The sequence below is a fragment of the Triturus cristatus genome, chromosome 12, assembly GCF_964204655.1.
Source record: "Triturus cristatus chromosome 12, aTriCri1.1, whole genome shotgun sequence".
Taxonomy (NCBI): domain Eukaryota; kingdom Metazoa; phylum Chordata; class Amphibia; order Caudata; family Salamandridae; genus Triturus; species Triturus cristatus.
In genome coordinates, this window is record NC_140595.1 from 504,801,144 (window position 1) to 504,818,423 (window position 17,280).

Genomic DNA, 17,280 nt, shown 5'->3' on the forward strand with positions numbered 1-17,280 from the left:
TGGCAAACGACAGAATCATGTCCAGAAGTGCTGAGATAAAAGCAGCAGCTACTCCCGGCGGCCTGTAAATCAACAGGCCATTCAGAGCACTGGCCTGAAATCGCTGGAGAGAAGGAGGCGCTTCTGCCCTACTGATATGGACTTCAGACAGACTGCAATGTAGCTGTTGCTTGTGTATAACCGCCAACCCGCCCCCATCCCCAGAGGTCTATCTAGTTTGGTTATTACATAGCCCCAAGGAACTGCGTCTACAATGTCTAGGGCGGACTGCGCATGAAGCCATGTTTACACTAGGAAATTGGCAGTCATCTGTCTCTCCACAATCAGGTCTGCAATTTCAAATCTGTGCTTTGGGAGGAAGCCACTATTTAATAGGAAAAATTGGCCTTTCTTAGGGTTGTTAGGGGAGTTTATCATTATCCGGCATGGCATAAAGGATCATCTCTCACAGGAATTTTGTGCCAGCTCCATCTGAACTGAATGCAGACAGATCGCATAGCGCTCTTGGTTCAGAGGGTGTAGCCCATTTGCGGAATATTGCACCAGACCTGGCCTTTACTCGGCAGGGTTTCTGGCACCGTCCTGTTGAGTACGGCTTTCCATTGGCGCGCTGAAGCGCAGCCGCTCCAGGCTTCTCTTTTTATAGCCTGCGTGACTAGAGCGCTGCAGGCCAAGATGACATCCCCGCTCCACCTGACGGGAGCCCAGAGGACCGTAATTGACAACGTGAATCCGGAAAGAGAGCCACAAGCCTCAATCACGGGCAAGACCCACCCCCTGCAGTCTCCCGGTAAGCTGAATGCTCTTAGTTTGCACACAATGTTAAATTCAATATTAAGGAAAGCTGTAGGGAAAGTGTTGGACCTCAGAAAGGTTACATATACCATTCCAATAGTCATTAAAAAAAAAAAATTAAACACCTAAAAACATAAAATGATTAACCATAGTTAAACTAGAAAATATATATTGTATACATTTTAATAAAATGCACAATTTATGATAAAAATACAAAATAAACGTATAATTAAATGAAATATTTAAATAAACATACGTAGAATTCACTTTTCTCGCTACCACTGAAAAACCCACAAACACCAACAAGATAAATTAAAAAAATAAATAAAACAATAATAAAATTAAAATAAATGAAACATATAAAAATAATAAATATAATATACACACACTGATATATATTAATAATTATTTCTAGCATAGTCTAAATAAAAAATATTTCATTATAAATATTCAATGAAAAAATTATGATTTATGAATTAAATATATAAATAACAAAAAATGAGTAAAGAAAACTATTTTCATTGAAATAATTTCTCACCCTATTCCCCTACAAACTGACATGCTGCTAAATTAGCTATAACTAAATATACTATACATAATATCAATTAAATATCTAAATGGATGATTTGTTTTTGAAAAATTGATTGTATAACTGACTGATTAAGTGTATCTTAGTGAATACATGGCTTAGTGAGTAATGTTTAAATATGTAAATATCTGTATCAGTCTCTCACTTTGTGTATAAGTGGCTGCATGGGTTGGTGAGTAGCTACATGAGTGTCTATATAGGTTATTAGTTGGTTTTTTGAGTATCAGTATGAGTGTCTGAGTGTCTGTATGGTTCGGTGGGGGGTATTACGTAGTGCATAGGTGCATGAATGAGTGACTCACTGTTTGTATGTGTTGAAGACAACATGTGTGCAGGACTGTATGGGTGGATGAGTGTGTGCATGGGTGTGTTAGTGAGTGAATGACTGTCTCAATAGTGTCTTTATGAGTAACTACATATGTTTTAAAATAGTATATGTGACTATTGGTGTATATAAGGGAGTATATGTGAGAGTGAGAGATTGAAAGAGTTCCTGTATGAATAAGTATGTGTTTCTATAAGTGATTGTTTAAAAGACTAAGTATGTGTAAGTTTCTTGGGTGTTGGAGGTGCATGAACAGTAGCGACTGCCAGTAGGTAATATGTATGTATGTAAATTAAATTAAATATATACACACATACACACAAAGATACAGGTATTTATAGAGTTTGAGCCTGGTTAGTTAGAAAGAGCCCCAAGAGCAGGTATAAAGAATACTTTCAGAGAAAGAAGAGCTTTGTGAGGAGAGGACCATTTCATTCTTGAATTATAGAGACAAAAATTATAAAGATGTGCCAGTTCTTAAATCAATTTCTCTATTGTAATAATCCTAGTGTCAGAACGAATCAGTATGGGGAGTTTATTACAATCAGAAATGCAGTTTTATCTTCTTAATGGAGACTAGAGTTGATAAGATGGGGGCTAGAAAAGAAAATGAGAACTCTGATACTTGGATGTTTAAGGAAGTGTAAACTTTCCTGGATGAACACAGTTTAAATCAGTTTATTTATTTTACAGATTTATAAAGCGCATGGCTGCCCGTAAGCGTACCAGCGCTAGTGATAAAGAACCAGGTGCGAGGGAAGCATTACGGGAACAGCCAGGTCTTGAGTGCCCTACGAAATAACAGTAGGTTAGACTGGGCTCGGATGTCTGAGGGCAATGAATTCCATAATTTGGAAGCATTATATGCAAAAAGTCGACCTCCAGAACGGGCTTTCTTGATTCTGGGTACAGATGCCAGGCTACAGCATGAAGAGCGTAATGTTCTCTTGGTGGTATAGGGAGTGATAAGGTTTTTTAAGATGGGTGGAGCCTTGCCATATAGAATTTTATGTGTCGTGCAAAGTGCCTTAAATTGTATTCTCTCCTTGATCGGCAGCCAGTGCAAGGCGTTCAAGGCAGGTTTGGCTGAACAGCGACGATGGGTTCCTGTGAGAAGACGGGCGGCGGTATTTTGTACTATCTGGTGTTTTTTAGGGGCCCCCAGATAGAGGGCATTGCCGTAGTCAAGGCGGGACAGCACAAGGCCATGAATCAAATGTTTTTGTGACTGTGTTGGAAGTAATTCTGCATTTGAAGTGGGATTCATAGATATGGGATAATTCCAGTCTATCTCTAGTGGTGGCTTGAGTACCACTATTATCACATCATATAATCTCATGTACCTATATAAAGAGCACATTCACACCTGAGGGTATCTTGTTGCTTAATATCATATGTTTTTTTATCCAAATAAATAATACTCATTGTATAGACCTTGGAAGGAATAAAGGCTGAGTGGTAGCACCAGGATTCAAACATATGAGAGAGTGGTCAAACACATATCCCTCAAGTGGATTAATTCATTTAGTAAGCCACCAGACCAATACAATCTGTATGGGTTCTTCAACATACCTATCACTACACACATCACTGTGGAGACTTGAATATGACTGTAATCACATATTATCACTGTGGGGACTTAAACATCACTATAATCGCTCAATATTTCTGTGAGGACTTGTACATGACTATAATCACACACTAAAACTGTGTGCTATTCCTGTGCATCCCATTAATCACACAATATCTCTGTGGGGACCTGGGCATGTCTATAATCACACACTATCTCTGTGAGCACCTGGGCATGTCTGTAATCATACACATTCTCTTTGGTAACTGTGGTAATACTATAGTCACACACCATCTCTGTGGGGACCTGGGCATGTCTATAATAACACACTATCTCTGTGGGGACCTCGACATCTCTGTGATCACACACTATCTCTGTGGGGACCTGGGAATGTCTATGATCACACACTATCTCTGTGGGGACCTAAACATTCCTAAAATCACACTATCTCTGTGGGGACCTGGGAATGTCTATGATCACACACTATCTCTGTGGGGACGTGGGCATGTCTATAATCACACACTATCTCTGTGGGGACCTGGACATGTCTATAATCACACACTATCTCTGTGGGGACCTGAGTATGTCTATAATCACACACTATCTCTGTGGGGACCTGGGCATGTCTATAATCACACACATTTTCTTTGGCAACTGTGGCAATACTAGAGTTACACACCATCTCTGTGGGGACTTGTGCATTTCTGTAAATACACGCAGCTCTGGTTTGGCTTGAGCATCATCAGCTTCGCATTCTCTGTATGGAGCTTTGTGAATACTGATAAGTAGTAAAGTTAGACCTTTGGTCTAAGTTTACATTGTTGAAACTGAAAAGTAGAAAAGTTAGATTTTTTGTCTAAATTTACCATTGCGAATCGGGCCCTATTTTAATGAGGACTTAAACACAATCATCTTCGTGTACTATCTCTGTGGGTACATAAACATCGCTATAACATACTATCTTTGTGGGGACTTGAACATCACTATAAAAACATATCATCTCTGTGGGGACTTGAGCATTCCTGTAATTAAACGCAAGCTCTGTTTTGACTTGAAGCACCAGGGGGATGAGGCACAGGATTAAGACTGATTTGCATATAGCTCAGTCTGAACTGGAGTGGCAAAGTGAGCTAAAGAATGATGATGGATTCAACCCAGATCTGTGACTGGGAGTGAGTGACTGAAAAGTTTCAGCTCTTCGTCCATCATCTCCTTGTGTTTGCTTTGTTTGCCCTAAGTTGGCAGGGTATGTCCAGACGTGGGTCCCTTGCTCACTTTGCCACTGGATTCAAGATATCCTGGCTGATGAGGGCGTGTTACCCCGAAACCGGTCCCAGGATGATTGTTTTCGGTCCAGGGAAGACCTGGCTTGGCAGTTCGGGCCAGACTGTTCCCATGAGGCACAGGGTCAAGACTGATTTGCATATAGCTAGTCTGAACTGGGGTGGCGAAGCGAGCTAAGGAACGATGATGGATTGAACCCAGATATGTGACTGGGGTGAGTGTCTGAAAAGTTTCAGTACTCCGTCCATCATCTCCTTGTGTTTGCTTCGACTTAAACATCACCAGCTTCACATTATCTGTATGGGGCTTTGTGATTATTGAAAAAGAGGTTAAGTTATAATTTTGGTCTAAATTTACCTTTGTGAATACTGAAAAAAGTAGTAAAGTTAGACTTTTTGCCTAAGTTTACCTTTGTGAATCGGGCACTATTTTAATGAGGACTTAAACACAATTACCTTCATGCACTATCTCTGTGGGGACTTAAATATCGCTATAATAACACACTATCTCTGTGGGGACTTAAACATCGCTATAATAACACACCATCAATGTGGGGACTTGAACATCTCTATGATAACACACTATCTCTGTGGGGACTTAAACATCGCTATAATAACATGCCATCTCTGTGGGGACTTGAGCATTCCTATAATTACACACAACCTCCGTGTGGACTTGAACATCATTAGCTTCACATTCTTTGTAACAGGATTTAAGCTTTGAATGTACACACTATTTCTATGGAGACTTAAACACAGTGATCTTCACCCACTATCTCTGTGGGGACTTGAACACCTATTTTGGCAAAAATGTAAGCAGCTCATCAAGCTCTGGGTTCCACTTGACCTTATTCCTTGCTTACATATGTTAATTTCTTTGTGTGTTAGTTCCCTTATCTCCTAAGATTTTAAGCACTAGTAACTAGGTTAAATATAGCTTTAAGACTCTTTATTTAAGCATGATATGATATTTTCTGGGACATTAACATAATCTGTCTTTACTGTATACCCCTAGTATATATGCAGCAATTCATATATGAATAGATTATAATGTTGTTTGTGCATATTGTTGATGAAATAAACATTTAGCCATGTGCCTTCGACTGTATTCATTCACAAATAGTGTTACAGATTAGGTCCCCACAAGGATGGTAGCACGTGTTCAAGTCCCCACAAGGATGGTGCTGTGCGCATGATTAAATAACAGTATATTTGCAAATTTGAAGCAGGATCCTGTATTATGAATTTTTTCTTAACATTTTGATGTTATTAGTATGTTGTAAAAACATTGGGAAAGGTTAGTCCCCACAAGGCAGGTATTCACACATAGTCCCCACAAGGATGGTAACACGTGTATGGGTGTGTATGCGTGTGTGTATATGTGTGCGCACGCACATGCGTGCGCTCAGGCATAAGTATAGTACAAGATGGGTGGGAAAGATACCAGCATTCGACATAGTTGCGAGTGCCTTTCTTTTGCCAGGAAGTTGAAACAATGCAGAAAGTAATAGTCCTACAAAGGATTTCTCTATTAATCAGATTCGTAGTGGCTTTGCTGTTTAAGGTCACTGCAGCACCCTAGTGTGAAAGCTTTGAGTGAAGCAGTGAGCTAAGAGAGCACATTGAGGAGGGAGGAATTCTATAGCAGGAACATCCAAGCTATGGAACACCCTATCTTTAAATTAAAAAATCAGTCCCAATTTAACCTCCTTTAGGAAACTATTGAAAACCTGGCTCTTTGGAAATCTTTTATAGGCCATTACTGATCAGCAATAGTTTGTGGTGTATGCAGCGCCAAAACCCCTCAGGGCATTTGAGCGCTTTAGAAAAGATAAACTCAAATCAAATCAAGCAATGCGTTGAGTCTAGTGTTGAAAGTCAGAGTAGTGTTGGTAGTGTTCTATTTCTACATAACAGTCAAGTTTGCACTAAATAACCAGATCTAAACTGTGGGGAAGGAAGAAAGGGAAAACAAACATTATGAAAGAATGTGAGGTCTAAACAGTGAGTGTGCCTGGGACCTACATCAAGTTAGTGTGGTGTTGATTCGCTTCATGGGTGAGTTTAGTATCTGATGAGAAGGTTGATTGTTTTCATTTTATAATTTCGTCACAGGCAACCCAATGTGTCTACTTTCTGTGTGTTATCATTGTATTTATTCAATAAATAATTTTTCCATGTTCATTCCTTTTGGGGCTTCTAAGGTTGTGATAAACCAGCATATTTATCCTTTTGAAATAGAAGTTGTCTGGGAACCGTTTTTGAAATTGGTAGTATTAAATATTAAGTGATAGCAAATCATCAAGGCTAAATGACTAAACTATCAGATAAAAAATATCATGTGACATGAATATCATGTCAAAAATATAGCGATTACCAAAATATCATGGAACAGAATATATCATTTAAGAATAACATTTTTTTGGTGTACAATATCGTTTTTAAAACTATCATTCTATTTAACATTGTTTACTTTAATATACCTGTAATAGTCATTGTTTTTTTAATTAATTTAATGATTATTACTTAGTATATTAATAGGTACCGGCATTTATAGTATAATTAGTATAATTGTGTAGTTAGTGAAATTATATTTTTTAAGTGAATTGTCCATCATAATACATTTTTTATTGAAATGTATGTACATCTTGAATTATTTAAATCATTGTTTTACAAGAATTAAATATTTTTTATTTTTGCATATTTTCAATATTCATAATAGTCAAATATATTTTTAATAGTTGTTAATTTTATTTGTTTGATTGAAGCAATATTTTCATATAACTATTTTTTATTTAATTTTGTGGGCATTTGTGTTTTTTTAGGTTGTTGAAAGAGAAGTAAATTTAATTGTAATTAAACAATTTAAATTACTTTCTATTTTTTAAGTGCCTAGTGGATTTTTTTTTACATAAAATAATATTTAAAAATGTATCGCTTTTAAGTATTTCAATGTTTAACTGACAATATCTATTCATTGGAATGGTGTATGTAGCATAACAAAGTTCACCTCTTTCCCTAATATTGCATACCTTGGAGTAGGAGTAGTAAATGTAACTCTTCCGAGTTCAAATTTTCCCTACTGCTGCTTAGACTAAAGTGGGAATAGTTAATCTACCTCCTCTTATGTCTAACACTTTCCCGACTGTTGCTTAGACTGGAGTTGTGAGAGTAAACCTAACCCACTGAAGTCCAACACATTTCCTACTGTTGATTAGACTGGAGACGGAATAGTAAATCAAACCTCTCCAAAAGCCAATACTTTTTCTACTGTGCTTAGACTGGAGTGGGAATTTAACCCCTGCAAAGTCCAACACTATCCCTATTGTTTCACACATTGGAGTGGGAATAGTAAATCTAACACATCTGAAGGCCAACATTTTTCCAATTCCTGCTTAGAGTGGAGTTTGAATAGTAAATTTAACCCATCCACAGTACAACGATTTCACTGCTGTCACAAACACTGTATTGCGAATAATAAATCTAACCCCTTCAAAGTCCAACACTTTCCCTGCTGGTTCTTAGATTTGAGGAGGAATAGTAAATCTAACCCCTCTGAAGTTCAATGTAACCCTAATCTGGCATAAATTGAAGTGGGTATAATAAATCAACCCCCACCAAACTTGAACAGTTTCCCTGATGTTGGTTAGAGTAGATTTATATTATATTTAATATAGATGTTAAATTAGATTTTTTTAAAGGTTACGATTTATTGAAAAATCTGTATTTAAATAATATATATATATGTATGTATGTATCTATGCATGTATATATTACCTACTGGCGGTCGCCAGTAGGTAGTTATAGTTAGGACCACGTTTCCATAGGAAAACCTCAACATTCTATTTTGAATAACTTTGGCGCCGGTCGACGAATCCTCGCGAATTTCTAAAAATAGGTGGGGCGCTACGCTCCGCTCCTACCCTGAAAGTCTCGGGGGGATCCGTCAAGCGGGGGCTGAGATAAAAGGGGGGTCCCAAAACGCGTTTTTCCCATGCATTTTTCCATAGGACCTTTAGAACGAGCTACAGCCCGAACGGCTGAAAAGAATTACTCAAAATTTGGCAGAGAGGTAGTCCCTAGGTCAAGGAAGTGCCTTTTGTAGGTTTGGTGTAAATCTGTTCAGTAGATTCTGATAAAATAGCCTTTAAATCAATATATATATCTGAGCCCGCTTACGGTACGCTTACCGTACGCTTACGGTAAGCGTACGGTGGCGTGCGCGAGCGCGATTCTGATTGGCTCTTAGATCTTAGTAAACATTCGAATCGGCCGAAACCAGGAAGCGGCGGCCGCCATTTTGTGTATTTCACTCAGAAAAAAAAGGGTGATATCTTGAAAAGGGGGCAAGGAGGAGAGTTACAGACCCCCTAACATTTGTAAGGGGGTCAAAGAAGGACAGAAAAGTACAAAAAAAACATTTATTGATTTTAAAAAAAATCACGGGGTACGCGTACGGTAAGCTTACGGTAAGCGTACGGTAAAAAAAATAAAAATAAATAAATGAAAAGCAGATTTAAGAGTTTAGAAATTAGGGTGCTCTAAAAAGAGCTGTTGTGTTTATGAAGTCATTTTTTTAGTGGTACCTACAAGTAAGTACCGATGCAGAGTCTAAGGTTCAAAAGGAAGACTCTGTTCCCTTCATCATTGAAGTGCACACCATCTCCTCTATAAATGTCTTGCATGTCATAACGCAAGTTGTTGTGGTAAATGGCACTCATACCATAGTCACGGAGGAAAGCAGAAACAGATTTGTTGACGTGCTTTCTTGCTTTGTCAATCTGTGGACAGAAATGATTGGACCAGTTCCATTTTTGCCTTTGGCATATGTTGGAAAACACAAAGGCAGTTTTAGGGAAAAGAGAAAACAGTTGTGCAAAGGTGTCCTTCATAAGCATTTCCAGACCTATCCGGTCAAAGTGCCTAGGTCATTGCCACCACAGTGCACTATTATGAGGTCAGGGTGTTGGATTTGCATGAAGGATTTCACCAATGGCATCAATTGGTGCCACTTTAACCCTCTCTGACCAATCCATTTAATGTCTACATTTGGCAAAGCAAGGTCTCTCACCATATCTGTTTTCTCTGCAAACTTTTCACTCCAGAAGACATAGCTGTGCCCTACAATCCACACTGTGAACATCTTCAAAGGAGATCTGGATGCACTCAGGAGGTGTCTTTCAGTAGAATGGCAATATGAAAAGAAAGACAGTTTGGAAATGGAGGCATACATATTTTTTTCAAAACAAAAAGAACTGATTGGCTGTTTCATACCATTCTAGAATAAAAACTAGGCTGTATGTGTAAATTAATAGAAGCATGTTTTGTATTGGTACAAAAAAATGTGTAACCAAAGAACAGTACTATGGATTTGCTGTTAGGTTTGAAAAGTCAAGCACTCTTGCTCTGTGGAATTGAAACATTGTTTGGCGAACTTCTGACCTAACTCAACACAGCAGTGTTCCATGAGCTGTTGCTATGGTAGCAGGCAGAAGTCAAGTTGGGGGAAGGGTACTAGGCAGAAGTCAAGTTGGGGGAAGGGTACTTTTGGAAAAGGGTTGGTTTTCAACCAATAGAAATGTGTGATTACATTTGAAAAAAAGGGGGAAGCACTGAGATTTGAAACTTACATGTATATGTGTGGAAAAATAGAGGGAAAGTTTGCCATTATCTGGTTCTGCTGAGAGGAGAGAGGTGAACACAACAGAGATCCTGGCTCTGATAATCTGCTGTTTGAGTGTCACATTTCTTTCACAACTAACTAATTTTAAAGGTGAGTTTACAGTTTGAGAGGGGATGTATGTGGTAACTTAAGAAATGAATAATAGAAATGGAAATTGTTTTTGTTGTAATTGCGTTTATCATTTTCTGTTTTGGGAGAAATTTAAATGTGAGGAACATGTAAAATAATATGGAGTATGTTTTCACAATAAATTAAGGTGTACTGGAAAAAAAAAGAATAGTTTAAGGGTTTGAGGTTGGACTCAGTAATGCAAATACATTCAGCATCACTAAGGCTGGTTGCCCTTGCTGGAGTGTAGGCAGTCACCGAGAATACACATGGTGGTGGTCTGAAAAAACAGTTTGGACATGTGCATTTAAATAAATCAAAAAAAGTGGTTTCATAATGTGTCAGTCTGTAAAAGTGATTTTCACTTGCCCCGAAAAAAAAAGAGCAGTAAGTGTGCTTTCAAATTGGCAAAGAAATTTCGTTTTGGGACTAATGTGAAAACATGACTCTGTGTGCAGAGAGGAATTATAGGCAGAGATTTATTGCGTATTGCTCTGGTGATTTCACAGTTGCATTAGATGGAAAGGGGGAGCGAATTTTTGGGGGAAGAAGCAGACTCTTAGCACACACCCATGTGCTTGCCATGTATAATCATGCACAGTATTTACAAGCGAGTGGGGTTTTCAGGTTTCAGTCTGTAATGCAAATACATTCAGCATCACTAAGGCAGGTTGCCCTTGCTGGAGTGTAGGCAGTCACCGAGAATACACATGGTGGTGGTCTGAAAAAACAGTTTGGACATGTGCATTTAAATAAATCAAAAAAAGTGGTTTCATAATGTGTCAGCCTGTAAAAGTGATTTTCACTTGCCCCGAAAAAAAAAAGAGTAGTAAGTGTGCTTTCAAATTGGCAAAGAAATTTCGTTTTGGGACTAATGTGAAAACATGACTCTGTGTGCAGAGAGGAATTATAGGCAGAGATTTATTGCGTATTGCTCTGGTGATTTCACAGTTGCATTAGATGGAAAGGGGGAGCAAATTTTTGGGGGAAGAAGCAGACTCTTAGCACACACCCATGTGCTTGCCATGTATAATCATGCACAGTATTTACAAGCGAGTGGGGTTTTCAGGTTTCAGTCTGTAATGCAAATACATTCAGCATCACTAAGGCTGCTTGCCCTTGCTGGAGTGTAGGCAGCCACCCAGGTTACACATGGAGGTGGTCTGAAAAAGAAGTTTGGACATGTGCATTTAAGAAAATCAAAAAAAGTGGTTTCATAATGTGTCAGTCTGTAAAAGTGATTTTCACTTGCCCCGAAAAAAAAAGAGCAGTAAGTGTGCTTTCAAATTGGCAAAGAAATTTCGTTTTGGGACTAATGTGAAAACATGACTCTGTGTGCAGAGAGGAATTATAGGCAGAGATTTATTGCGTATTGCTCTGGTGATTTCACAGTTGCATTAGATGGAAAGGGGGAGCGAAGTTTTGGGGGAAGAAGCAGACTCTTAGCACACACCCATGTGCTTGCCATGTATAATCATGCACAGTATTTACAAGCGAGTGGGGTTTTCAGGTTTCAGTCTGTAAAATATTTTTTGGAAAAAAATGTAAATATGTGTACTGTATTATAAAATGTTTTAAAAATATTAATACTTTTTTCTTTTTTTCCAGATAGATATAGAAAAATTTCGAAAACTAGAACCATTTTTAAAACTATTTTTTTTAAAAACAAATGAATAAATATTTTTTTGAGTGAGTATGGTAAGTCAATAATAATAATTGTAGTCTCTCAAGGACCTTGTAATGTGATAATTGATTTTTAGTGTTTTTAAAAAAAAAAAAAAAAAAAGTACGCGCAACGCGTACGGTAAAAAAAAAAAAAAAAGTTTTTAAAAACATATGTAAAAAAAAGATGAAAGATAAGGTTGGCTCTTAAAAGAACCGTTGTGTTCATGCAGGGACAGAGGAAAGGAAGCATGGGAAAATTATTCAAAGCGACAAATGTGCTGATCTATTTTGTTGTTCACTAGGGAAACACTGGTCTCCCTATAGCAAATTAGATCTTGACAAAATGTGCATCGAATATCAACCTTCCGAAATCGAGGGTTGATTTCCAGAGGGCCAGCAAAAGGAGATTCTCCCCCCACAGATGAAGGGCTCACCTGACCTGCAGAAGAAGGAGTCAGCCCTGCAGATGATGGTCCAGGCTGAGCTGCTGTGGATGTACTGGCTTGTCTTTCTGAAGAGTTACCTCCAAAAAGATGACCATGTGTCCTTCTGTGTACATCCTGGAGGTGTCTCTTCATGGTGTGATTCCCAAAGGAATACTTCCTGTTAGGATTACCTCTAGAAAGTACACGCTTACACAGCTTACAAGTCACTAAGGGTGCATTTACCTTTTGCTGGCCTTCAGGAAAAGTAAAATAATCCCATACATAAGAGGGCTTTTGTTTCCTCGATCTCTGCCTCAAGACAGTGCTGCTAGTGCTAGCCTCACTCTCAGAAGAGCTCTGCTGTTCTGCCATCGTATCCCAAAGACAAACCAGCTCCTTCTCCCAAGGGATCACAAGCAGAAATGAGGGGAATGGGTGTGGTGTAGGAGAGTTCTAGAACTGAAAGTAGTTTCAACCAATCAAAAGTTGTGTTTCATGATCACATGACCTACCGTACGCTTACGGTACGCTTACGGTACGCTTACGGCAAAAGTGCGCATGCGCGTAAAAAAGACACGCGCTTGCGCGCATGCGCATAACAGTCACTACCCGACACTTCCGCGTAACGTGCGCGTGTAGCGTACACGCGTACGCGTCCCACGCGGAGGACGCGCGGCTACGCAAATTGCGTAACTATACGCAAACAGCGTAGATAAATTACAAACGTTGCGTAAACCGTACGCTTACCGTAAGCTTACGGTACGCGTACTAAAAAAAAAATAAAAAAAAAGGAAAAAATGTATTGCTAATAAATTTTACATGTTTATTTTATAAAATATATTAAAAAAAACATATTATAGAATTTTAAAAATTTAACCATAGTCTTTAAAAAAGGATAGAAAATTAAAATAAAAATATGTTTAAAAAAATAGAAGAAAAAAAACAAAATTAGCATTTAAAAAACCTTGCAAATTCACTGAAAAAACCATGGGTTTCACACACGTTATAGTTAGGACTTAGCATTTAAAAAACCTTGCAAATTCACTGAAAAAACCATGGGTTTCACACACGTTATAGTTAGGAATTAGCATTTAAAAAACCTTAGAAATTCAGTGAAAAAACCATAGGTTTCACACACGTTATAGTTAGGAATTAGCATTTAAAAAACCTTAGAAATTCAGTGAAAAAAAACATAGGTTTCACACATGTTATAGTTAGCTGGACATTTTACTCGTAAAAAACCAATGAAATTCCCCCGTTATAGTTAGTTCAGCTAACTATAACTCGCGCGCCCGCAATGCACTGCTGATGACGTCACATATTACATCACTCATGACATGGTCAGTGACATCACTCATGACATCACTGATGACATCTCAAATGACATCACTGATGACCTCACTGATGACATCATCCTTGTGATAGAGTGGCAGACCTCCTCTTCCCCTAATAAAACCTTTGATACACACATTCAAAAATAGAGACTAAAATTTACAAAAGAATGGACATACCAATAACAGTTACAACAACCTCTTCAGTAATTCTAAGATCCACATACACATCCACTCATTCACCAACAGTCCAATACAGTCACTCATACATGTACTCACTTATCATATGTACTCATACACCTATACATCCTGTTACACAATGCCACTCATCCATAGAGCTACTCACACACATAGTCACTCATGCTAATAAAGAATCAAACATACATTTACTTGCATATACAGTTATACACACACCACCACACTTACTTCTACGGAAACTTACACATACTTAGTCTTTTAAACAATCACTTATAGAAATACATACTTATTCATACAGGAACTCTTTCAATCTCTCACTCTCACATATACTCACATATATAAATCAATAGTCACATATACTAGTTTTAAACATATGTAGTTACTCATAAAGACACTATTGAGACAGTCATTCACTCACTAACACACCCATACACACACACATCCACCCATGCAGTCCTGCACACATGCTCTGTTCAACACATACAAACAGTGAGTCACTCATTCATGCACCTATGCACTATGTAATACCCCCCACCAAACCATGCAGACACTCATACTGATACTCAAAAAACCAACTAATAACCTATATAGACACCCATGTAGCTACTCACCAACCCATGCAGCCACTTATACACAAAGTGAAAAAATGATACAGATATTTATATATTTAAACATTACTCACTAAGCCATGTATTCACTATGATACACTTAATCAGTCAGTTACACAATCAATTTTTCAAAAAGAAATCATCCATTTAGACAGTAATATACCCATTTATTCTTCCATCGACCTTGAGATATACATATATAAAACATATTTAATTTTCAGAAAAACACACATTCACTGGATGATGTCATCAGTGATGTCATTTGAGATGTCACCAGTGATGTCATGAGTGATGTCACTGACCATGTCATGAGTGATGTAATATGTGACGTCATCAGCAGTGCATTGCGGGCGCGCGAGTTATAGTTAGCTGAACTAACTATAACGGGGGAATTTCATTGGTTTTTTACGAGTAAAATGTCCAGCTAACTATAACATGTGTGAAACCTATGGTTTTTTCACTGAATTTCTAAGGTTTTTTAAATGCTAATTCCTAACTATAACGTGTGTGAAACCTATGGTTTTTTCACTGAATTTCTAAGGTTTTTTAAATGCTAATTCCTAACTATAACGTGTGTGAAACCCATGGTTTTTTCAGTGAATTTGCAAGGTTTTTTAAATGCTAAGTCCTAACTATAACGTGTGTGAAACCCATGGTTTTTTCAGTGAATATAGATGTGTATGTATGTGTATACATATATATATATATATATATATATATATATATATATATATATATATATATATATATATATTCACTGAAAAAACCATAGGTTTCAGGGGCGTTATAGTTAGTTGGACATTTCACTCAAACAAAACCATAGAAATTCGCCCGCAATGCACTGCTGATGATGTCACATATTGCATCATTCATGTCATGGTCAGTGACATCACTCATGACATCACTGATGACATCTCAAATGACATCACTGATGACATCATCCAGTGAATGTGTGTTTTTCTGAAAATTAAATATGTTTTATATATGTATATCTCAAGGTTGATGGAAGAATTAATAGGTACATACGTGTCTAAATGGATGATTTAAAAAAAAATTTGATTGTATAACTGACTGATTAAGTGTATCTTAGTGAATACATGGGTTAGTGAGTAATGTTTAAATATATAACTATCTGTATCAGTCTCTCACTTTGTGTATAAGTGGCTGCATGGGTTGGTGAGTAGCTACATAAGTGTCTATATAGTTTATTAGTTGTTTTTTTGAGTATCTGAGTGTCTGCATGGTTCGGTGGGGGGTATTACGTAGTGCATAGATGCATGAATGAGTGACTCGCTGTTTGTATGTGTTGAAGACAGCATGTGTGCAGGACTATATGGGTGGATGAGTGTGTGTATGGGTGTGTTAGTGAGTGAATGACTGTCTCAATAGTGTCTTTATGAGTAACTACATATGTTTTAAACTAGTATATGTGAGTATTGGTGTATATAAGTGAGTATATGTGAGAGTGAGAGATTGGAAGAGTTCCTGTATAAATTAGTATGTGTTTCTATAAGTGATTGCTTAAGAGAGTAAGTATGTGTAAGTTTCTGTAGAAGTAAGTGTGGTGGTGTGTGTCTAACTGTATATGCAAGTAAATGGATGTTTGATACTTTGCATGTGTGACTATGTGTGTGAGTAACTATGGATGAGTGTCGGTGTGTAACAGGATGTATAGGCGTATGAGTACATATGATGACTGTCTAGGACTGTTGGTGAATGAGAGGATGTGTGTGTAGATCTTGGAATTACTGAATAGGTGTGTTGTAAGTGGTATTGGTATGTCCATTGTTTTGAAAATGTTAGTTTCTATTTTTGAGTGTGTGTATCAAAGGTTATATTAGGGTGAGAGGAGGTCTGCCACTCTATCACAAGGATGATGTCATCAGTGATGTCATTTGAGATGTCATCAGTGATGTCATGAGTGATGTCACTTACCATGTCATGGGTGATGTAATATGTGATGTCATCAGCAGTGCATTGCGAGGCGCGAGTTATAGCAACCTGAACTAACTATATTGGGGGAATTTCAATGGTTTTGTATGAGTGAAATGTCCAACTAACTATAACGCCCCTGAAACCTATGGTTGTTTCAGTACATTTCTAAGGTTTTTTAAATGCTCATTTCTAACTATAACGTGTCTGAAACCTATGGTTTTTTCAGTGAATTTAAAAGGTTTTTTTAAATGCTAATTCCTAATTATAACGCCCCTGAAACCTATGGTTTTTTCAGTGAATTTCAGACTACAGAGGTAGGACATGTGATGAAAGAAGAAACAACGCACAGAAAGAAAAAAAAGAAATGCAGAAAGAAGCAACAGAAGTCATCAAAGATGAAGAAAAGTGCAGGAAGAAGCAAGACATGTGCAGAAAGAACCAACAGAGCAGCAGAAAGAGGCCTTGTTACAAAATCATCCTGTGCCCACAACTTTTTCAGATGGGTACTGGTGTTAACTGACTCTGACTAACCAGTCCTAGAGCCAGTGGTATGCTAAAAGACACTTAGAATACAGTGAAAACACCTACATACACCAGGGAACACTATGCGTTGGGGTACCCCTGTGATTAGCATGACCTCCTCTGTAAGCCCCTAGTACATAATAGGGCAGGGGGATTAAAACTACCTCTTACAATGCGCCACGGGGTGCGTTTGCACACTGGTGAATGGAGGGGGGAAAACCTGAAGTGACATGTGTGTAAACA